Source organism: Schistocerca piceifrons, chromosome 2 (genome assembly GCF_021461385.2).
Source record: "Schistocerca piceifrons isolate TAMUIC-IGC-003096 chromosome 2, iqSchPice1.1, whole genome shotgun sequence".
NCBI classification, from domain to species: domain Eukaryota; kingdom Metazoa; phylum Arthropoda; class Insecta; order Orthoptera; family Acrididae; genus Schistocerca; species Schistocerca piceifrons.
Window position 1 is genome coordinate 254461621 of NC_060139.1, and position 25120 is coordinate 254486740.

The window sequence follows — 25120 nt, forward strand, 5'->3', positions numbered from 1 at the left end:
ATTAATTGTGTAGTAGTTGTAGGGATACAACAGCACCGAATATGAGGTTCACTTAACTTCTGCAAGTTGCTAGAAACCGTAATGCATTTTACAGTCTCTCCTCACAACTTACAGCCTCTCTCACGACTGTATTCTTTCTCTGTAAGGATAATTTCATGATGTTCAGCAGTTCCGAAACGCATGTTTCGTCTGTTCTTAGATTATTATGAAAATCATCGGCTCCCAACTTGTTAAGTAACAGAGCGTGGGTGAATTTCTTTCTTTGCGTTAGCCGCTTCGTTACCCACAGCTTTCTCTCGGCTTCTTGTCGCCTTGTTACCTCTGAAACAGCCAAGCCAACTCCAGTTTTCGTTTCCGTGTAAAACTGAGGGGGTCTCGTAAAACACGAACTCAACGAACTTAAGATAAAAAAAATCACAACAATAGCGTGACGCTATAATCTCTGAGTGCAGCCGGTCAGGGTGTGTGCAGGCTGCCACGAAATTGATCGGTCCGTCGGTCGGCTGATAAATTGATGCGTGTGTAGGCGCCATTACAAAGATTGACACAGCAAATAAATATAAATTGTGGCTCTGAGCACTATGGGACTTAACAGCTGAGGTCATCAGTCCCCTAGAACTTAGAACTAATTAAACGTAACTAACCTAAGGACATCACACACATCCATGCCCGAGGCAGGATTCGAACCTGCGACCGTAGCAGCAGCGCGGTTCCAGACTGAAGTGCCTAGAACCGCTCGGCCACCAAGGCCGGCAAAATCAAATGCCCCGGGTGAGGATCGAACTCACGACCTTAAGATTATGAGACTTACGCGCTGCCTACTGCGCTACCGAGGCACGGGTGCTATAAATTGTATCGTATGCTTACTGCAAAGGATCATAGCAGTGACGACTAAAAACGTAGGTAATGATTAACTTATACCTGACATAATAATACAAGGGAATAATTATAAAGAAAAGGACCAGAGATCAAATCGTCATTAATAAAATGTAGGTACACGTAAAAATATAGAACCGAATCGTCATTAATAAAATGTAGGTACACTTACAAATATAGAATACCCAGATACTCATAAGGCTATAAACAGTGGGACCTGCAATGTTGTGAACCATAAAAACGTTCGTTGAGGTGAGGCGACAGCTCATGGTCACCTGGCGCCTTCTGGCATGAAGCAGCAGGAGTTCGACCAGCAGCACTGCAGGTAGGCGCAGCTAGACGGCGGAAGTGTGTTCGCAGCCCAGGCTGGAAGATGTGCGGTCGCAGAGTAGCTCTATAACACTTCCTCGAAGTCACTGAACAAATGATTCTGGCTGGATTCCTCCTGTTCATTCAAAACTTTATCAGAGGCCTGTTTCATATGGGAATAAATCTCTAAATCTTCGAGCAAATAAAGTTTTCTTCCTTTGGGGTATAGTGTAATGCTTCTAACCCTCGATAAATGTCCTGCAGCCTATGCCCTTCAATGATATTATGTGACTGAAAAGATGCTTTATTTTTAGCATATTGACGTTCCCTGAAACATGTATCAAAAGATCTGAAAGTCTGGCAATATAGTAACTGTTGCAGTCGTAGCAGTTGATCTTGAACATACTTGATTTATAGAACTTGCAGGGCTTTGGCCTTTACCGGTGCTGTAGCGAATTAGCAGTCTACATATCAATCGTGGCACCCATTCGTTTTCACCAATAAATTCTAGTGAAATTCTTAATGCTACCGCCCGTCATCGAAAATGGGGCAAGCGACAGCAATGACGGATTTACTGCACAGTGATTGTATTCTGACTAAAACTTTCTCAGCAATGGTTCTTCAACTTCTTATTACTGCAACTATGGAGTATCTACTAACTCGTGCTTCGGTCTCATAAAGGAAATAGTCAGTAGAAAAATCAATTTTCGTTTGCTCATTTAATTATCTTTCGCAATTGAAATTAATATACAAGTTATATGATTTGAACTCTTTGAATCCCTGCACGCTGAGGCAGTTGTCTACTACTGGAATCAGTCCCGATAGTATGAGTTCCTTCTTCGTTTCAGATATCACGCCTGTTTATGAACTTTTACTTTAACCTTCTCCACAATTACACCTGTGGTCTTTAGCACCGTCTCACCAATTCAGAATCATTTCCAGTTCCTTAGGAACAGATCTCTTCCGTTAGTATTACTTCAACTTCTGCTCCATTTCGTTTGACCTAGCGAGGCAGCTTGATACGACTATTCGAAATTCTCCCTTCTCTCTTTTTAGTTACTGCTGTATCTCTCGTACCTCAGTATCAGGCTTTCCATGTGATGCACGGAACTGTTCTCTTATTGCGCAGCTACATATCAGGACTGATACCCACAAATGCTATTTCAGCTCCATGACAAATTCAAATTTATACGCTGCGTTTTATTATTTATACCAGTGTTATCTTTGATGATGTTCCGAAAATAGAAAATGTCCCTATGAATGTTCTTGAATTTGTATACAATGAACTAATATTTGATCTTGCTTTCGGAATCTGAAAAAATTTAAAGTCATAAAAATGAATTAAAATTTTCTGCATGTATCTTCACAGTTTAACACTTACTTGAAAATGAATTATCCGCTATATCTCTAGCAACATTAGTGTGTGAGGTATAAGCAATCCGTCTTCAGGCCACAAGTGGCCCACCCGGACCATCCGACTGCCGTGTCATCCTCACCTGAGGATGCGGAAAGTAGGGGCGTGTGGTCAACACACCGCTCTCCCGGTCGTTATGATGGTTTTCTTTGACCGGAGCCGCTACTATTCGGTCGAGTAGCTCCTCAATTGGCATTGCGAGGCTGAGTGCACCCCGAAAAATGGCAACAGCGCATGGCGGCCCGGATGGTCACCCATCCAAGTGGCGGCCACGCCCGACAGCGCTTAATTTCGGTGATCTGGCAGGAACCGGTGTATCCACTGCGGCAATGCCGTTGCCGTGGGAGGTATAAAATCAGTCTTTAATTCCCGCACTCCAACTCCTCTTCTAGGGGTCTCAGCCAGAAATGATTGCAAATAGGTTTGCTGAACTAGTGGGTCGTAAAATGTCTGCAGCACCAGGTCCCTAATAGACATAGTGATCACAGCTGTGTGTGATGGTGGGATGTATGTTTGAGAGATTTGATCACGACTGATTTAATTAGATACTACACGTGGTAAAAGCATATACACCTATAGATGAGCTGCAACTTAGTTAATGGGGCTAGGGGCTGAACAGTTATTAGTGCGAAAACTCTGGAAGTCCTGTCGTAACCAACTAATCTCTGTGCGCTGCGACATAATGTGATCTAGATGCACGTTTGTCGCAGTGGATTTGTACCCTAGTATAAGCGTTGTTTTAGTATTCACCCCTCTTTGGCACCCTCTGTTTCTCATTCCCCATCTCCCTAAATTCATTCTGTTAGCAATACTATCAATCACCCTTGCTCTTTCTACCTCTCTCATTCTATCTTCTTCCCTTTCTGTCATCTCTCCCCTCTCGCTCCCTCCTGACCATTATTTCTCTAATTCACCACTCTCTTTCCTGCGTATTTCCCTCCTTCTCCACAAATCTCATTCTTCATTTCTTCTACTTATCTCTCTATCTCTCCCTCTCCTTAGATATTCATCTCATATTCCCTCTCTGCCTCCATTGTTCTCGCTTCATTTCTCTTTCCTTCTCACTTAATCTTTCTGTCTCTTCCTCCCATTCTCTCTGCCTCTTCTGTGTCTCTCCCCCCCTCCGTGTCTCGGTTTTTCCCAGTCATTGTATTTGTCTGTACTGCGCTACTCGCTCTTTAAAGTTACTGTAACAAATGGTTTAGTTCTGTTAATGAATGTAATAGTGCTCTCTTTTTGTAGAAACATCTGAATGCAATATTTCCAAAGAAAATTGTCTATATTCGTTTAGTTTCTGGTATTTTAAATATTCGCATGTGCGAAGGGAGGGAGGGGGAAAGGGTGGCCATAATATTCAATAAAAGTGAATCAGCAAACTGTGGAGGTCTAATCTGGATAGCCCATAGTGCAGACTGAGCCCATCCCCCCTGCCCCACAGTTTGAGAGTCAGGCGCCCCATACAGAGTCTGGACGGTAGACACGACGAGTTTGTGAGGGGTGCGACGTGCAGAGGGCGCCACAATGCGGAGGCTCTGCCAGAGAGGCAAGAAGGAACCAACGATGTGAATTACTGGCCTCACTTGTTTAATTGGTAGAGTTAACAGAAAAAAGTGAAAAACCGCTTAGCCACATCTGTCTTAACTCCCCTATCAGCAGATGGCATCTACGAGCTAAATTCCACACTACTTACATAAGCTTCCTGCAGTAAAAATGTGAAGTTCTACCGTCAACTTTGTCATAACATGTATCAAATGCTCGAACATTCCTTCCTCAAATGAAATAACTGTACAGTTTAAAAGTTTGCTTTGCCTTTCAAACACACACCAGCAGCTTCTTACTTCAGGAACGCTCGTACAGAAGCAAGATTTTTGTGGTATGTGTGTATCTGATCGTATTTTAACCGTCAGCTTGTTGTGTTCTCCGAGGCGGGATTTGGGGAGCCGTCCAGCACTCGCCTAAACGAGCGTGTGTGACTACTTACAGGGTGTTTCAAAAATGACCGGTATATTTGAAACGGCAATAAAAACTAAACGAGCAGCGATAGAAATACACCGTTTGTTGCAATATGCTTGGGACAACAGTACATTTTCAGGCGGACAAACTTTCGAAATTACAGTAGTTACAATTTTCAACAACAGATGGCGCTGCAAGTGATGTGAAAGATATAGAAGACAACGCAGTCTGTGGGTGCGCCATTCTGTACGTCGTCTTTCTGCTGTAAGCGTGTGCTGTTCACAACGTGCAAGTGTGCTGTAGACAACATGGTTTATTCCTTAGAACAGAGGATTTTTCTGGTGTTGGAATTCCACCGCCTAGAACACAGTGTTGTTGCAACAAGACAAAGTTTTCAACGGAGGTTTAATGTAACCAAAGGACCGAAAAGCGATACAATAAAGGAGCTGTTTGAAAAATTTCAACGGACTGGGAACGTGACGGATGAACGAGCTGGAAAGGTAGGGCGACCGCGTACGGCAACCACAGAGGGCAACGCGCAGCTAGTGCAGCAGGTGATCCGACAGCGGCCTCGGGTTTCCGTTCACCATGTTGCAGCTGCGGTCCAAATGACGCCAACGTCCACGTATCGTCTCATGCGCCAGAGTTTACACCTCTATCCATACAAAATTCAAACGCGGCAACCCCTCAGCGCCGCTACCATTGCTGCACGAGAGACATTCGCTAACGATATAGTGCACAGGATTGATGACGGCGATATGCATGTGGGCAGCATTTGGTCTACTGACGAAGCTTATTTTTACCTGGACGGCTTCGTCAATAAACAGAACTGGCGCATATGGGGAACCGAAAAGCCCCATGTTGCAGTCCCATCGTCCCTGCATCCTCAAAAAGTACTGGTCTGGGCCGCCATTTCTTCCAAAGGAATCATTGGCCCATTTTTCAGATCCGAAACGATTACTGCATCATGCTATCTGGACATACTTCGTGAATTTGTGGCGGTACAAACTGCCTTAGACGACACTGCGATCACCTCGTGGTTTATGCAAGATGGTGTCCGGCCACATCGCACGGCCGACGTCTTTAATTTCCTGAATGAATATTTCGATGATCGTGTGATTGCTTTGGGCTATCCGAAACATACAGGAGGCGCCGTGGATTGGCCTCCCTATTCGCCAGACATGAACCCCTGTGACTTCTTTCTGTGGGGACACTTGAAAGACCAGGTGTACCGCCAGAATCCAGAAACAATTGAACAGCTGAAGCAGTACATCTCATCTGCATGTGAAGCCATTCCGCCAGACGCGTTGTCAAAGGTTTCGGGTAATTTCATTCAGAGACTACGCCATATTATTGCTACGCATGGTGGATATGTGGAAAATATCGTACTATAGAGTTTCCCAGACCGCAGCGCCATCTGTTGTTGAAAATTGTAACTACTGTAATTTCGAAAGTTTGTCTGCCTGAAAATGTATTGTTGTCCCAAGCATATTGCAACAAACGGTGTATTTCTATCGCTGCTCGTTTAGTTTTTATTGCCGTTTCAAATATACCGGTCATTTTTGAAACACCCTGTATAATCCGCATTCAGGCTGGCCACTGTACCAACTCATGTCCTTTCGTCCACCTCCCGTATTCGATATGTCCTCTATCGCAAGTTAGTACTCTGTGCATTACGCTACACGAGCATGTAAAGTATGAAATGAAATCAGCAGTCGATTTTAAGGCGGCACAGGGATAAAGATAAGTCTGAGTGTGCGGCAGATCAGTGAACAGTCGTCTGCTGCACAACAACGTGATGATTATTAAGGCCTCAGTATATACAGCCATGTTTCAATAATAGTTACGTGTCTTTAATTTAAAATTATACTACAGCGGCATGTCCAATATCTTTGTAAAAGAAATCCATCCATGAATGAAACTACCACTACTAGTAGTAGGTAGGATGGCCAACCTACCAAGTCGGCTCTGATGTCACGTGAGTTCTTGACTTCATGGAGTACACACCTCAGTAAAATATTAAATGAAGTTAGAATGGAAAAATACTTTTTTTCCACACCTTCAGATTTTCACCCTATTATGAAATTTGCAGTTTTTTAGTGAAATGGCTTATAAACTCACATGGTAATTTTTTAATGTTCTCTCAACGTGTTTAAAATGTTAAATTTTATAAAAAAATGGTTCAGATGGCTCTGAGCACTATGGGACTTAACCTCTGAGGTCATCATTCCCCTAGAACTTAGAACTACTTAAACCTAACCACATCAGACACATCCATGCCCGAAGCAGGATTCGAACCTGCGACCGTAGCGGTCCGCGGTTCCAGACTGTAGCGCCTAGAACCGCTCGGCCACGCCGGCCGGCTAAATTTTATACCTGTGGTGTCTGTTCTTCAGACATTAGCGAAAGAACAAACACCACAGATATAATTAAGATGAGGACGACCAATTGATTCCACCAGGTACGAAGACTTACGGGAATGAAACTTCCTGGCAGATTAAAACAATGTGACGGACCGAGACTCGAGCTCGGGACCTTTGACTTACACAGGCAAGTGCGTTACCGTCTGAGCTACCCAAGCACGACTCAGGCTCGCTCCTCAGAGCTTTACTTCTCCCAGTACCTCGTGTCCTACCGTCACACTCCACTACAGAGTGAAAATCTCATTCTGGACTTACGTGAATGGCCGAAATGTCGCGAATAATGAGGATAATAGGGATAATGAGCAAGGGACAGTACATGGCGTGATAGGATAGTTGCTGAATGTGCGATGACCGCTGGCGTAGTGGTCAGAGCATCGTTCACTTTAAAATTTACATGCCTTAATGCAAGCTCAAAAATAAGTGGATAGCATTATATATACAATGCTCTGCATTACAGGATTACAGACGCTAAATTACGTTGTTGCTGTTGGTAGCACTGTCGAAAACCTTAAAAAGCCTCTCGTAATTACATATTGTATGTAGAAGTGCTAATTTTTTAAGAAAAAATGGGGGTTCTAACTAAAACACAATTATAAATGTTAATCAGGGATCAAACAGAAAATATCTGTGACAGAACTAATAACGAAAAAGCGCTGAAATGAAGGCCTCTGAATCTGTTGATTTCAGGAGTTTTTGTTACACTTTCATAGGTGAAGGAGACTCAAAAACTCATAACAGTGTAGTAGGAGCTCGGCCTTAATGTGACAAGATCATCACAAACCTTCACGCGCAGAAGAGGATGGGCACGAGGCTCGAATAGTTGAAACTAAGTTCTGGAAACAAACGTTTGGATGATATGACCATAAGAGCTAGGCTGGTACAGTTTTTGATTAATTCAAACAATAGTACGGTGTGGTAAATAAGAATAAATCTGATTTGCACATCAATTAAAACGTCCGGGCTAATAGTACGAGGTCGACGTATATAACTTTCTCCTAACGTTTCCTCTCCGACTGCCGGAGACACCTACAAGAGGTAAAGTGGCGAACTGAGGATTTGTCCACAATGAGGCAGGAAGTATGGCCGATCTTATTCCACAAACTGTCAACAGATGACAACAGTATACACCAAATTCGCCTTCCCAGGCCAGATTCATGGTGCAAGTATCACCAGGCTCAGAACTCAAACAGCTAATACAGCCATAAACATTCCATCTCAGCAGCAGTCATGGAAGCCATAAAACTATACCTGCCAACTTTTGAGAAACAAAAATCGGTAAATTGTTTTAAAAATCGGCAGGTACCAATTACCAAAAATCATGGCTCATATTCAGTACAATCTTGAGGCAACTCTTGCCCTATGACGTCACAAAGGTGTATAACGGATATAAAGATGCAAATAAAAACAATAGAGTTACTCGAAACGTTCATTCGTAAAACAAGGGAAAGGTAACCGCTTGCCTATAGCGGACTGGTGCGTGGTGCACGGAAACACACAACAGAAGACAGTTAACCAACCATATATTTCCGTTATAATACTTAGGTAAAAAGTTTTAATCTTCTTATTTTCAGTATTTTAATACTATGAATGCTGTAATTACGACGAATGTGATACATGTAAATCAACGGTTTACACAAAAAGAAAGCCTTACAAGGATAGGTAATAAAACAACACACTTAATCATCCATTCTCAAAATTTATACCGATTATGGAAACGTTAAATAACTCACTTCACTCAAGCAGAATGACAACACACAAATACAAGTGCGAACAGAGCACAATACTGCGCAATAACAGTATACATTCTACAAAACCCACGAAATGAAGAGAAATAACAATCGATATACAGCTATCAGGAGAAAGAAAACTGGCGTTCTACGGATCGGAGCGTGGAATGTCAGATCCCTTAATCGGGCAGATAGGTTAGAAAATCTAAAAAGGGAATTGGATAGGTTAAAGCTAGATGTAGTGGGAATTAGTGAAGTTCGGTGGCAGGAGGAACAAGAATTTTGGTCAGGTGAATACAGGGTTATAAATACAAAATCAAATAGGTGTAATGCACGAGTAGGTTTAATAATGAATAAAAAAAGGAGTGCGGGTAAGCTACTACAAACAGCACAGTGAACGCATTATTGTGGCCAAGATAGACACGAAGCCCATGCCTACTACAGTAGTACAAGTTTATATGCCAACTACCTCTGCAGATGATGAAGAAATTGATGAAAAGTATGATGAGATGAAAGAAATTATTCAGGTAGTGAAGGGAGACGAAAATTTAATAGTCATGGAAGACCGGAATTCGATAGTAGGAAAAGGGAGAGAAGGAAACATAGTAGGTGAATATGGATTGGGGCTAAGAAAGCCGTCTAGTAGAATTTTGCACAGAGCATAACTTAATCATAGCCAACCCTTGGTTCAAGAAACATGAAAGAAGGTTGTATACATGGAAGAATCCTGGAGATACTAGAAGGTATCAGATAGATTATATAATGGTAAGACAGAGATATAGGACCCAGGTTTTAAATTGTAAGACATTTCCAGGGTCAGATGTGGACTCTGACCACAATCTATTGGTTATGAACTGTAGATTAAAACTGAAGAAACTGCAAAAAGGTGGGAATTTAAGGAGATGGAACCTGGATGAACTGACTAAACCAGAGGTTGTACAGAGATTCGGGGAGAGCATAAGGGAACAATTGACAGGAATGGAGGAAAGAAATGCAGTAGAAGAAGAATGGGTAGCTCTGAGGGATGAAGTAGTGAAGGCAGCAGAGGATCAAGTAGGTAAAAAGATGAGGGCTAGTAGAAATCCTTGGGTAACAGAAGAAATACTGAATTTAATTGATGAAAGGAGAAAATATAAAAATGCAGTAAATGAAGCAGGCAAAAAGGAGTACAAACGTCTCAAAAAATGAGATCGACAGGAAGTGCAAAATGGCTAAGCAGGGATGGCTAGAGGACAAATGTAAGGATGTAGAGGTTTATCTCACTAGGGGCGAGATAGATACTGCCTACAGGAAAATTAAAGAGACCTTTGGAGAAAAGAGAACACTTGTATAAATATCAAGAGCTCAGATGGAAAGCCAGTTCTAAGCAAAGAAGGGAAAGCAGAAAGGTGGAAGGAGTATATAAAGGGTGCATACAAGGGTGATGGACTTGAGGATAATCTTATGGAAATGGAAGAAGATGTAGATGAAGATGAAATGGCCGTGCGGTTAAAGGCGCTGCAGTCTGGAACCGCAAGACCGCTACGGTCGCAGGTTCGAATCCTGCCTCGGGCATGGATGTTTGTGATGTCCTTAGGTTAGTTAGGTTTAACTAGTTCTAAGTTCTAGGGGACTAATAACCTCAGCAGTTGAGTCCCATAGTGCTCAGAGCCGTTTTTGAAGATGAAATGGGAGATACGATACTGCGTGAAGAGTTTGACAGAGCACTGAAAGATCTGAATCGAAACAAGGCCCCGGGAGTAGACAACATTCCATTAGAACTACTGACGGCCTTGGGAGAGCCAGTCCTGACAAAACTCTGCCATCTGGTGAGCAAGACGTATGAGACAGGCGAAATACCCTCAGACTTCAAGAAGAATATACTAATTCCAATCGCAAAGAAAGCAGGTGTTGACAGATGTGAAAATTACCGAACTATCAGTTTAATAAGTCACAGCTGCAAAATACTGACACGAATTCTTTACAGACGAATGGAAAAACTGTTAGAAGCTGACCTCGGGGAAGATCAGTTTGGATTCCGTAGAAATGCTGGAACACGTGAGGCAATACTGACCTTACGACTTACCTTAGAAGAAAGATTAAGGAAAGGCAAACCTACGTTTCTAGCATTTGTAGACTTAGAGAAAGCTTTTTACAAAATTGACTGGAATACTCCCTTTCAAATTCTAAATGTGGCAGGGGTAAAATACAGGGAGCGAAACGCTATATACAATTTGTACAGAAACCAGATGGCAGTTATAAGAGTCAAGGGGCACGAAAGGGAAGCAGTGGTTGGGAAGGGAGTGAGACAGGGTTGTAGCCTCTTCCCGATGTTATTCAATCTGTATATTGAGCAAGTAGTAAAGGAAACAAAAGAAAAATTCGGAGTAGGTATTAAAATCCATGGAGAAGAAATAAAATCTTTGAGATTCGCCGATGACATTGTAATTCTGTCAGAGTCAGGAAAGGACTTGGAAGAGCAGTTGAACGGAATGGACAGTGTCTTGAAAGGAGGATATAAGATGAACATCAACAAAAACAAAACGAGGATAATGGAATGAAGTCGAATTAAGTCGGGTGATGCTGAGGGAATTAGATTAGGAAATGAGACACTTAAAGTAGTAAAGGAGTTTGGCTATTTGTGGAGCAAAATAACTGATGTTGGTCGAAGTAGAGAGGATATAAAATGTAGACTGGCAATGGCAAGGAAAGCGTTTCTGAAAAAGAGAAATTTGTTAACATCGAGTATAGATTTAAGTGACAGGAAGTCGTTTCTGAAAATATTTGTATGGAGTGTAGCCCTGTGTGGATTTGAAACATGGACGATAAATAATTTGGACAAGAGGAGAATAGAAGCTTTCGAAATGTGGTGCTACAGAAGAATGCTGAAGATTAGATGGGTAGATCACATAACTAATGAGGAGGTATTGAATAGAATTGGGGAGAAGAGGAATTTGTGGCACAACTCGACAAGAAGAAGGGACGGGTTGGTAGGACATGTTCTGAGGCATCAGGGGATCACAAATTTAGCATTGGAGGGAAGTGTGCAGGGTAAAAATCGTAGAGGGAGATCAAGAGATGAATACACTAAGCAGATTCAGAAGGACGTAGGTTGCAGTAAGTACTGGGAGATGAAGAAGTTTGCACAGGATAGAGTAGCATGGAGAGCTGCATCAAACCAGTCTCAGGACTAAAGACCACAACAACAACAACAACATACAGCTAGCGCGCCACTGATTTATGTGGACTTCAATACGACGTATATCGATTAATGACGATTAATGAGCGAAGAACTTCTGAAAGCTGGGTAAAATAACTGAAATGTTAGGATTTAAAAACAAATGTATCAGGTTTGACGGTAATTAACTAAAAATCGGAGGGATATAATTAAATAATCGGGAGACGGAAGAAAAAGTGAAAAATCAGGAGTCTTCTGCGTAAGCCGGGAGCGTTGCAAGTATGATAAAACCAATTTACAGAGACTTGGCGAAATTAAAATTACTTTGGAGAAAGCACAAAAAAAACCACAAAAATTTTAACTGTAGAGTCAAAAATCTATTTTCCAAACCAAGTGTTGAAATGCGATTTTTGTGCGGCACACGAACATTACACGTCATGTCCAGTAAAAATGTCTTGTTCACTGCTACAGTGATCTCTAAATGCAGGGAAACCAACTATTAACATAACACGGTAGGTGTAGGGTATGCCCTACTTCAAGCTGCCTCGCCAGTAGAAAGGTACTCCCAAACTACAGTAGGAGCTGCGCAGTGCCTGACCGTCGAACCGGGAAATCTGCACGTGCTGACACCTTGCGGAGCTCTGAATCCGAGACCCTGGCTGACCAACGGAGGGTCGGCTACGTGTTCCAATCAGCTAAGGCTAACCTCACGAGCGTAGGTTGGTTCTGGCTGCAAGTAGACCCCACGGCAGCGGGCAGCTTATTTCGTTCGTGCATGGCGGCAGCGGAAGAAATCACAGGACGGCTCCAAGTACAATACAAGTCATTACAGCGGCCTGCAGTCAGAAGACCTCCGGCCACCGGCGCCCGTCGGTTTGTTTCACAGCTGACCGATCCCACAACAAAGGCAGTCGAGCGAGCAGGCTGTCAGATAAAAGCCAATTCAAACCGTCCGTCACGTCGCGGCACATCAAGTCGATTCATGTCACGTGCTCTCAACTCGTTTCACTGCTCTCAGCTGTTTTTTCGCGTGAACTGTGGTCTTCGAAAGGTAGTTTCCAACTGTTTTTACGCGCGAAGTGCACATGCACAACGCGAAATTTTGTGTACGTGGATGATGGAGTCCACATTTGTACGAAAATGACATTTATTGGACTCAAATGGTCTACAATTTGCTGGGATAGTTGTATATTAGAGAAGGAAGACACATGTGCAAAACAATGCAAAAAAAAAGATTGTGGCTCCGAAAAATGTCATTACATGGCACAGGAGGATAATTTCACACAGCATACAAGCAGGTCGAGAAAAAGGAACCTGCATTTTGTAAGCATTTTAGAAACTCGAAGAACCAGCTTTTTAATTTATTACGTCAAATTGCAATCTGAATTACTAAAAGGACGACAGTGTTATGAGCTGCTATCACACCACGAGAAAATTAGGTTCTTTAAGGTTAAGTATCGTTGCCAGTCCAGGGCAATTTTTGAGCATTAGTCATATTTTCCTCAGTACTCCTTCGAGATTTATTGGCTTTCTTTACGTCTTATACACTGCCTAATATCGTGTAGGGTCCCCGCGAGCATGCAGAAGTGCGGCAACACGAGGTGGCGTGGACTCTACTAATGTCTGAAGTAGTGCTGGAGGGAACTGACACCATGAATCCTGCAGGGCTGTCCATAAATTCGTAAGAGTACGAGAGAGTCGAGAACTCTTTCGAACAACACATTGCAAGGCATCCCAGATATGCTCAATAATGCTCATGTCTGGGGAGTTTGGTGGCCAGGGGAAGTATTTAAACTCAAAAGAGCGTTCCTGGAGCCACTCTGCAGCAATTCTGGACGCGTGAGGCGTCGCATTGTCCTGAAGGAATTCTTCAACTCCGTCGGTATGCACAATGGACATGAATGGATGCGGATGATCAAACAGGTTGGTTTCGTATGTCTCACGTGTCAGAGTCGTATGTATACGTATCAGGGGTCCCATATCACTCCAACCGCACACGACCCATACCATTACAGGGCCTCCACCAGCTTGAACAGTCCCCTGCTGACTTGCAGGGTCCATGGGTTCATGAGGTTGTCTCCACACCCGTACACCTCCATCCGCTCGATACATTTAAAAACGAGACTCATCCGACCAGGCAACATATTTACAGTCATGAGCAGGCCAATGTCGGTGTTGACGGGCCCAGGCCAGGCGTAAAGCTTTGTGTCGTGCAGTCAACAAGTGTACACGAGTGGACCTTCGGCTCCAAAAGCCCATATCGATGATGCTTCATTGAATGGTTCAAACGCTGAAACTTGTTGCTGGCTTGGCACTGAAATCTGCAGTCATTTGCTGAAGGGACATCTGTCAAGCTGGACGATTCTCTGCAGTCGTCATATGTCCTGTTCTTGGAGGATGTTTTTCAGCAGCAGCGATGTCCGAGATTCGATGTTTTACCGGATTCCTGACATTCATGGTACACTCTTGAAATGTGTCGTACGGGAAAATCTCCACTTCATCGCTGCCTCGGAGATGCTGTGTCCCATCGTTCGTGCGTCGATTATAGCACCACGTTCAAACTCACTTAAATCTTGATAACCTGCCATTGTAGTAGCAGTAACCGATCTAAAAACTGCGCCAGACAATTGTTGTCTGATATAGGCGTTGTCACCGCAGCGTCGCATTCTGCCTGTTTACGGGTCAAATGGCTCTGAGCACAATGGGACTCAACTGCTGTGGTCATCAGTCCCCTAGAACTTAGAACTACTTAAACCTAACTAACCTAAGGACCTCACACACACCCATGCCCGAGGCAGGATTCGAACCTGCGACCGTAGCAGTAGCGTGGCTCCGAACTGGAGCGCCTAGAACCGCACGGCCACCGCGGCCGGCACCTGTTTACGTATCTCAGGACTTGAATAAGCATGTCTACACCAATTTCTTTGGCGCTTCAGTGTATTTGGATTTTAATACTTCAAGTGTCTTATTTTTACTGGGATTTGCTAGTGAAACGACATGAATATTGATCACTGATGCTTGCAAAAACTGTTTCACGCACAATACACAGAGCAACTTGATAATAAATAAGCCTGCCACAAACACTTTTAAACAAACAACTCTAATACATTATTTGAAATGCCTGGGCTAGCAGGACTGAGCGGATTGTGAAAGGGGCCAAAATGAGTTTCTGTCAATTGCACTCAACATACAAACTTTATTTATCAACACACAATATTACAACAAACACTGAAAACTTTAATCGACCTCATTTAATTAACTTTAGGTCGGCTGAAGGCCACACTCAAAATCCAAGACACAAGTCCTAAGCAAGAAATTTAAATAAAAGGTTCTTCTGGAGGTTTCACCAAGAATATTTTGTAAATCTTCAGTCCAAACAGGCTGAAGGCCTCAGCAATTTAATTTTAATGAAACTTGGCTGGAGGTCGCATATTAAGCAGTAAGAAGAGTTTCAATCAAAAGGCAGAAGGCCTTATCTGAAAACATTTCATGCAAAATGCGGCTAAAGGCCCCATACAAAAGCATAACAATCCTACGCCTTAAGGGCAAGACAAGAACATTAATTGAAGAGATATTAAAACTCAGCTGAAGGCCGCACATCAGTAAATAATTTAACGGCTTAACCCCTAGAAAGAAGAGTTTCAATTTTAAAAGGGAGAAGGCCATATCCTAAACATTTCATATAAAATTCGGCAGAGGGCCTTAAAGGCAAGACAAGAACATTAATTTAAGAGATATTAATACTCGGCTGAAGCCCAAATATTAACAAAATATGTTTAACGGCTTAAGGCCTAGGAAAATAGTTTCAATTTAAAAGGCAGAAGGCCTTATCTTAAAATATCTCATGTAAAATTCGGCTGAAGGCCCTATATAAAAGCCGGCCGCGGTAGTCTCGCGGTTAAGGCGCTCAGTCCGGAACTGCGCGACTGCTACGGTCACAGGTTCGAATCCTGCCTCGGGCATGGATGTGTGTGATGTCCTTAGGTTAGTTAGGTTTAAGTAGTTCTAAGTTCTAGGGGACTGATGACCACAGCAGTTGAGTCCCATAGTGCTCAGAGCCAACCCTATATAAAAGAATAACAATCTCATGCCTTAAGGGCAAGACAAGAACATAAATTTAAGATATACTGATACTTGGCTGAAGGACACACATCAACCAAATAACTAAAACCCAAACAGGGAAATTACTATGTAACACACAAGGAACAGCGCTCAGAAGTTTCCAAGGCTCGGCCTGGGATTGTAACACTAACGCCCATTTAGGTGAGACAGGTAGCCTGTCCAACGACTTCTTAATCTGAAAGCAACCCAACCGACAGACAGCCGACCGACCAGTCAACAAAATCGGTTCCACTCCACGTAACCAGTAAAGCGACCACAAGATTTCAACACAACGAGGCACAGAATATCGGCGCCCACAACGACCGACAACACCTCAGCTGTCGAAGTACATGCTGCGCCAGACAGCAACAACACGACGAGGAAAATACACTGCCGAAAATTACGTCAACGACCATGGCAGGTAACCGGAACGTCAACTGCCACAAGGCAGAAGATATCGCAGGTCAACTTCAATAACAGAGAATAAATTAAGCTAAACTCCACAGGAAGATGGTTGGAATCTTAGCCAACTTGAATACACACACGTTGCTGCTCGCGGGAGTGTCCCAAAAGCAACAACCAGGATCAAACGAAGAAATTCTTACAGTTGAGGCTCGATAGTAGGTTAAGTGAGGACTCAGGTTTCATATCCAAGATCGGTGGACGACGAACTTCGTAGCACCCGTAAGTAGCTCCTCAGACTCCAACCGTGCGTGGCCACCGCCAATGGCCCCGGTCAGAGTACGCGCGGAGGAGACTTCCTTTCTGCTCCACGCCAACCGACCGACTCCCAGGCCCGGAAACGGTGAAAGAACCAAATATACGTCGGCCGATGAGACGACCAACCGAACGACCAACCAACGGTCGTCCCGCTCCAATCTGCCTCCGTCGGACGTTTCATGTGTGTCGCCAGCAGTCGGCGAGCACTGGCTGTACGCGCCTTTCCGGCGCTCCGTCCCCGACTTCGATGCTGCTGCGTCCCAACTGCATTGCTGGTCCGTCTCCAACTGACTGCCAGACACGTGACAACCCGGAAATACTATCGGTTGCTCCAGAGATGGTACGACAGTGCACTTATCGATACGCACTGCTGCTGCCGCTCACGGGCAAGTAAGGCAGGAAGTTAGTGACGCCAGTAAATGGAATAAGAAAACGAGGCGGCAGTACCGTAACAGAAGATGACAAACAATAAATGGCATGAACACGAGCCGTGTACGGCTCATTACTTGATGCATACTTGTAGTATGCGTTGCCGGCGATGGGCGAGGCATGGGAGAGTCTCTGACCAGAGAGCAGTATGTAGTTAGTTGTTGCTTGTCGCTAGTCGACAGTAGTCTTGAGTAGTCTGCGTGAGTCGGCAGTAGTCGGCAATTGTGTGCGCGTGTCGGGAGTCTGCTCTGGTCGAGACTCTGGAGGATGAGTATTATTGTAGAAGGTAAAGAAGCAGCCTTGCGCGTATCTAATAATGTATATTAACTGTCATCAATTTCTTAAAAAAATGCCCCAGTAATAATTTTTATAATATTAAGTAATTTTTTTAAAAAAAACATTCATTTCAATTTAAAGATTTTATGCAATGAATAATCTTTCCTTTCACGAGTCACAAAGCATAGGCCAGCATTGCACGGAGCTGTGCTGAAAATTTTTTATGTAAGAGCAGATATATTCGCAGTTTTTATTGAGGTAAGAATTTTTGCTTTTTTTATTCAGAGTACAGCGCCGAGGCGCAGCGTTGCTGTCGTGATAAAATTTACCAGGTTACTGAATTTTTTATTATTTTTGTGTTTAGGAATTTTTCTGTTTCGAACTTAACATTAAATGAGAAAAGAATTTTGTGGGAACATTAAATGTGAATGCATTTCTGCACAGAGATTATAAATGGGAGCCAATTTTGTTCAGAGGTTACAATAATTTAAAATTCATTTAATTATTATTTCCGTGGGGAGTTTACGCATGGTTCATGGTTCATATTTCTTTTATAATATTTTTGTGGGGAGGTCACACTAGGTTCATGGTACTTATTATAATTTTAAATAATTTTTGTTGGGAGGTTACATACTTCACAAAAACGCATTTTGCCACTATTGTAATATCTGAACGTTTCAGTCCATTTCTTTATAAAGCATTAGAAATGCCTGACAATACACTAATAAATTCCACTTAATAATCAATTTGATTATATCAACAGTACTTTTCACACTTCAAGTTGTAACCAAATTGCCATCCATTTCATTGAAAAACATTAAATATGGTACCAGTACGTTTAAAAATCCACTTTATGAATGTAGTAGAGGACAGTTCAGACTGTTGCATCACTGCTTCAGTTAATCTTTTGTCATTTATTACGACATTATAAACTTCGATAAAAGAAGTAACGGAACGAAACGATTTATAAGTAACAAAAATAACGAACAACAAGCACAACAACCACGACGGAACGAAATACTGAAATCTGCACATGTACTTGTATCAGGAGGAAATGAGCTTGGGGGTTACGTGATGAGCAACGGACTTATAACGTCAGTCATCAAAATTTTCTTGCGGAGTAACCACCAAAAGCATCTTCGGGCGGTAACTTACTAGAACTGAAACTGTGGAAAGCTGGCTCCGTTTGTAGCGGATCTATATTGCTAAAAGGCTAGAAATACCCAGTCTCAGTCGCATGGTGCAAATGTATTGGATTCTGGGGCAAACAAAAATATGACTTTCAGGATCATTATACTCTACATATTATAAAAATGTATGTATCTTACATATCTCCTTCTAAACCAACAGATCGATTTAAACCAAACTTGGTATACATATCACTTACTATCTGGAAAGGAGTACTGTGGGGTTAAAAATCACCTACATTACAATTCTTAAACATCATGAATTACCTCGAGGAAAACGATCCGCTTACAAAACGTCAGCACGGATACAAACAAAATCGTTCTTGTGATATCCAACTATTTCTTCATTCTCACAAAGTTGAGTGCTATCGGCAGGGGATCTCAAATTAATTCCGTATTTCTAGATTTTCAAAGGACTATCTGTATGGTGCTAAAAGTTGCAGTTTGACCCTAAATGATGAGAAAGATGAGACCATCCACATGAGTTTTAAAAGGAATCCGTTATATTTTGTTTACGCGATAAATCACGCAAATTCAGCTAAATAGCTAGGAATTACAATTACGAGTAACTTGAATCGGAACGATCATATGCGCAGAAGCGCCAAAGAAACTGGTATAGGCACGAGTATTCGAATATAGAGATATGTAAACGGGCAGAATACGGCGCTGCCGTCAGCAACACCTATGTAAGACAACAAATGTCTCCCGTAGTTGTTGATCGGTTGCTGCTGCTACAATGGCAGGTTGTGAAGATTTAAGTGACTCTGAACGTGTTGTTACAGTCGCCGCACGAGCAAGGGACATTGCGAGGTAGCGACCAAGTGGGGATTTTCCGCACGACCATTTCTCGAGTGTATCGTGAATATCAGGAATCCGGTAAAGCGTTAGATCTCCGAAATCGCTGCGGCCGCAAAAAGATGCTGCAAGAACAGGACCTACGACGACTGAAGAGAGTCGTTCAACGTGACAGAACTGCAATCATTCCGCAAATTGCTGCTGATTCAATGCAGGGCCATCAAAAAGTGTCAGTGTGCCAACGATTCAACGAAACATCATCGATAAGGGCTTTCGGAGCCGAAGGCTTTCTAATGTACCCCCGATGACTGCACGACACAAAGCTTTTCGTCTCGCCTGGACCCGTCAACACCGACATTGGACAGTTCATGACTGGAAATATGTTTCCTGGTCGGATGGGTCTCGTTTTAAATTGTATCGAGCGGATGGACGTGTACGGGTATGGAGACAACCTCATGAATCCACGGACCCTGCAAGTCAGCAGGGGATTGTTCAAGCGGGTGGGGGCCCTATAATGCTGTGCAGCTGGAGTGATATGGGACCCTTGATACGTATAGATACGGCTCTGACAGGAGACACGTACGTAGGCATCCTGTTTGATCACCTGCAACCATTCATGTCCATTGTGCATACCGACGGAGCTGGACAATTCTAGCAGGACAATGCGACACCCCACACGTCCAGAATTGCTGCAGAGTGGCTCCAGGAACACTTTTCTGAGTGTAAACACTTCCCCTGGCCACCAAACTCCCCAGACATGAACATTATTGAGCATATCTAGGATGTCTTGCAACGTGCTGTTCAGAAGAGATCTCCCCCCCCCCCCCCCCCCATCCCTCGTCCTTAGTCTTACGGATTTATGGACAGCCCTGCAGGATTCATGGTGACATTTCCATCCAAAACTACTTCAGACATTAGTCGAGTCCATGCCACGTTGTGTTGTGGCATTTCTGCGTGCTCGCGGGGGTCCTACATGATATTAGACTGGTGTACCAGTTACTTTGGGTCTTCGGTGTAGATAATGTTGCGGGGAAGGCGAAGCAAACAGGACGTTCTATTGGCAGAGCACTTGGAAAATGCAGCAGATCCACTAAGGACACTGTCTAGAATACCCATGTCTGTCCTCTGCTGTGCAGTATGGGATCCTTACCAGACTTGGTTCACGGAGGACATAGAAAGGAAGTTCAAAGGAGGTCAGATCGTGTTGTATTGTCTCGAAATAGAGGGGGGGGGGGAGGAGGAGAGTGTCTCGGATATAATGCGCGAGATGGGGTAGCAAGCAATAAAACAAATGTGTTTTTCGTTGTGGCGAGATATTCTCACGAAATTTCTATCTCCAACTTGATTCTCAGAATGTTAAAATATTTTGTTGGCACCCACGTACATAAGGAGAAGTAATCATCGTAATAAAATGAGAGAACTCAGAGCTGGCACACAAAGATTCAAGTGTTCGTTTTTCCCCCGTGCTTTTATCAACCCTCTGCCAGGCACTGAAGTGTGAGCTGCAGAGTATTCATGTAGATGTTGATGTAGCCTTACATGTAGATGTGTCCCATTATCTTTTCCTGATGTTTGTACATGCTTGATAATAACGTACCTTCGGAATTGCTGTAGTACAACAGTACAACTAAAAAAGTCTAAAGCCAGAAACGGAAAATGTCACCCTTTAAACTGTTCTTACTGATTGTGTTTCTCTTTATATCTCTGACTGTGATACGAAGACAGACTTACAACTGTCTCCTACGTCAGCAGTTCTGTTGATACCGTTTTGACACTGCTGTGGTTCTGTCAGCATAAGATTAGTGATTCAGTAATGTGTGAACAACGTGAACTGAGATATGCAGCGCTATAATTCCACGGAGGAAGTGACAGACACGATATTTTTCTATGATTTAGCTAGCGGTCTTAACCGACAGCCACGAGACACGCACGCCGAAAGACGGTCTCAAAGCCTCATTGATTGCGGAAAAGACTGGCGCATTGAGGGTTCCGTACCAACTTAATCTCGACCATTTTTGCCTATTATCGACATTGATCTTGACAAGTTATCGGTCTCAGGGATTCTCAGGAGCCAACGACCATAATAACAATAATAATAAAAGCAGTTCTGCATTCTGGATGACTGGGTCGCTATGGTAAAAGTCAAACACCAGGGAAGTAATGACTTAATTGTTCATATAACGCGTTGCCGAATTTATCCATCATCAGATACCCAAGAGCTATAACTGTACGTAGATATAGCGTTTCAAATTGTCTGTAAAACAAACATTCGCAGACTAGTTCGTTTCACATACAACATAAAACGCTATATCTATGTGCAGCAATCGCTCCTGGATATCTGATGATGAATAAATACCGAAACGCGTTATATGAACAATAAAATCATATCTGGTGTTTGACTTTTACCGTAGCGACCCAGTCAGCCTGAATGAACTACTGATTGTTTTAATTTCAATTCTGACGTCGGTAACAAATGAAAAAAAATTTCTTTCGAGTGACATAATTACAAATTAACAACTTTTTTCCTTACGTGAACTGCAGAACCTTACTTCTAGCCAAGTTTTATGATTCCAGGTCAACGGGAAGTGTCATAGGTTTTGATGAGTGTGTTTGCGAGTATCAGAATATGTTACATAACTGGGCCGTACCATTTGACTGCATTGACTTAGAAGCTAACTTTTATTGCACTGTCAAGTAACCATAGACCTCAGTGAACACTAAGGATTTCGTTTTTACAGCTTGAGACACGGACCCCTAAAAATCAGCAGAGTGTTGCAATAATTTGAAGACGTGGGAATATTGGCTAAAGGACAAGGGGCTGGAAAATGTCGTATTTGCAGAGAGATAACAGATATGGTTTCACACGACGGGGCACGACCTTTTCTCTGCACCTGACACAAACGGTTAATAACTGATGGACTGGTCGTGGAGGTTCAGTGGCTTGGCTTTCTCATGGACATGACTTTAATCCCACAGATTTCGATCTATGGGGACGTTTTAAAGCACTGGTGGACTCCTTACCAGCCAACAATATGCATACGTCACGAGAAAGCGACTTCGATGCATGTAATCAAATCTGAGGGCAGTCTGAGGTTGGAAGATATGCGAAAATCAGTTGGACCCAACGACAATGGGCAATTAGGCACCTCTACGATTTGAGGTATGTTATATAGGGTGTCCCAGGAGGAATGGTCAGTATTCATGGATAAAGCAGGAACGATCACTCGAAGCAAAAAATTCAATAAACACGTGCTCTAAAATGAAAACCTGAAGAGTTATGAACACTTGATCACTGGACGAGATGTTTCACAGTACCGAGGATAGAAGAGACATGTTCCACAGTAGCAAGGATGAACCAGAAGAGCCCGTGTTTACTGGACATTTGTTCTTGTTTTGTTTGATACCACCCCCTTCAAAATATGGAAAACAATGTTCTTCCAGTAGAAGAGATTTGTTGCACAGTATCGAAGATATAGTGCTTTAAACTCTTAACGTATGCATTTTATGTTCAAATGTGTGTGAAGTCTTACGGGACTTAACTGCTAAGGTCATCAGTCCCTAAGCGTACACACTACTTAACCTAAACTAACCTAAGGACAAACACACACACCCATGCCCGGGGGAGGACTCGAACCTCCGCCGGGACCAGTCGCACAGTCCTTGACTGCAGCGCCCCACACCGCTCGGCTAATCCCGCGCGGCGTATGCATTTTAGAGTATGATTTTGTTCGTGGCTGTACACAAATGTGACAAGTCATAGGTCACCAGCAAATATCGTGTCAGACCAGACCTCCTTTAGCCGGCCGGTGTGGCCGAGCGGTTCTAGGCGCTTTAGTCTGGAACCGAGCGACCGCAACGGTCGCAGGTTCGAATCTTGCCGCGGGCATGGCTGTGTGTGATGTCCTTAGGTTAGTTAGGTTTAAGTAGTTCTAAGTTCTAGGGGACTGATGACCTCAGATGTTAAGTCCCATAGTGCTCAGAGCCATTTGAACCAGACCTCCTTTTGCTCGGTGTGGTGCGGCAACTAGACAGGAATGAACTCAGCAAGTCGTTGGGAGTCCCCCGCAGAAATAATGAGCCGGTCCCTCTACAGCTGTCCATAATTGAGAAAGTGTTACCGGTACAAGACTGGTGCATGAACTGACATCTCGTTCATGTCCCATAAACGTTAGATGGAATTCATGTCGAGCGATCTGGGTGGCCAGTTCATTCGCTCGAATTGTCCAGAATGCTCGTCAAACCAGTCGCGCACAATTGTGGTCCAGTCACATGCTTGGGAACATGAAATCCAAGAATGGCAGCAAATGGTGTCTAAGTAGCCGAACATAATCATTTCCGGTCAATGATCAATTCAGATGCCAAAGACGACCCATTCCATTCCACGTAAAAACAGCTCACACCATCATGGGGCTCCACAAGCTCGCACAGCGCCTCATTGACAACTTTGGCCCATGGCTTCATGGGAATTGCTCCACTTTCCAACCTTACCATCAGCTCTTACCATCTGAAATCGTGTCTCATCTGACAGGCCACAGTTTTCCAGTCGTCTATGGTCCAACCGATATGGTCACGAGCTCAAGGGAGGCACCGCTGGCGATGTGCTGTTACCAAAGGCACTCGCGTCGGTCGTCTGCTGCCGTAGCCCACTAACGTCAAATTTCGCCGCACTGTCCTAACGGACATGTTCGTCGTACGTCAGTGACTTCTGCGGTTATTTCACGCAGTGTTGTTTGTCTGTTACCAGTGACAAATCTACGTAAACGCTGCTGCTCTCGGTTGTTACGTGAAGGCTGTCCGTCACTGCATTATCCGTGGTGAGAGATAGTGCCTGAGACTTGGTATTGCCAGCACACTCTTGACACTGTGAATCTCGGGATATTGAATTCCCTAACGATTTCCGAAATGAAATGTCCCAGGCGTGTATCCACAACCACCATTCCGCGTTCCAAGTTTGTTAATTTACATCGAGCGGCCATAATCACGTCGGAAATCTTTTCACATGAATCACCTGGGTACAAATCAGAGCTCCGCCAATGAACTGCACTTTTATACCTTGCGTACGTCACACTACCGCCATCTGCAAATGTGCAAATAGCCATTCTATGACGGAGACCTGGTGCTCAAGGGAAGGCAGAATTCGGTTACGATTGTGGACGGGGCCGTAATCAGTTACTATTGGTTGCCTTTTACAGTTACACGCAATTTATTTTAAACCAGTAATTCCAGACTCAACAATAAATAAAAATACCACACGTTATTAATGAAGGAATAAACAAGTGTAAATAATAGTATTTTCAGTGGGTTACAATTTAGCAAATCACCATTAAGTGGATAATGTTTTAAATGCAAACCACTGTGCTCTGGGCAGAAGGCCTTACACGCCAGGAATGGCAATAAATTAAGAATTGTTTAAAACTCGCTGCAACTTACAAATTACAAGTATTGAAATGTTAAAGGCAAGTCACCACAAACACTGCAGAAGGCATCAGACGCCAGAAATGGCAGTAAATAAGGTTTTAAGGCTTACTGCTAAAATACAAATACCAAATAGGATTTTAAAGCAACTGACCACAATCACGCCTGAAGGCCTTACTCGCCAGGAACGGCAATAATATATTAAAAAAATTTGAAACCTGCTGTAAAACAGCAAATACAATAGCAAAAGTTAATTTAAAAAACAAGCAACTGATCCAGACGGTGCTCCAGGAATCGACTTCTGAGAAGGTCTGGTAACAAACGCTTTCGCGAGCGAA

At 43.3% G+C, this 25120-nt stretch overlaps 1 non-coding gene across 1 annotated transcript; it reads right to left on the bottom strand.

The window, feature by feature from the left end:
* Positions 1–763: 763 nt before the first annotated feature.
* On the bottom strand, positions 764–836 carry Trnam-cau. Its single transcript has one exon. It is a non-coding gene; the product is annotated as a tRNA-Met (tRNA).
* Between the last annotated feature and the right edge of the window lie 24284 nt (positions 837–25120).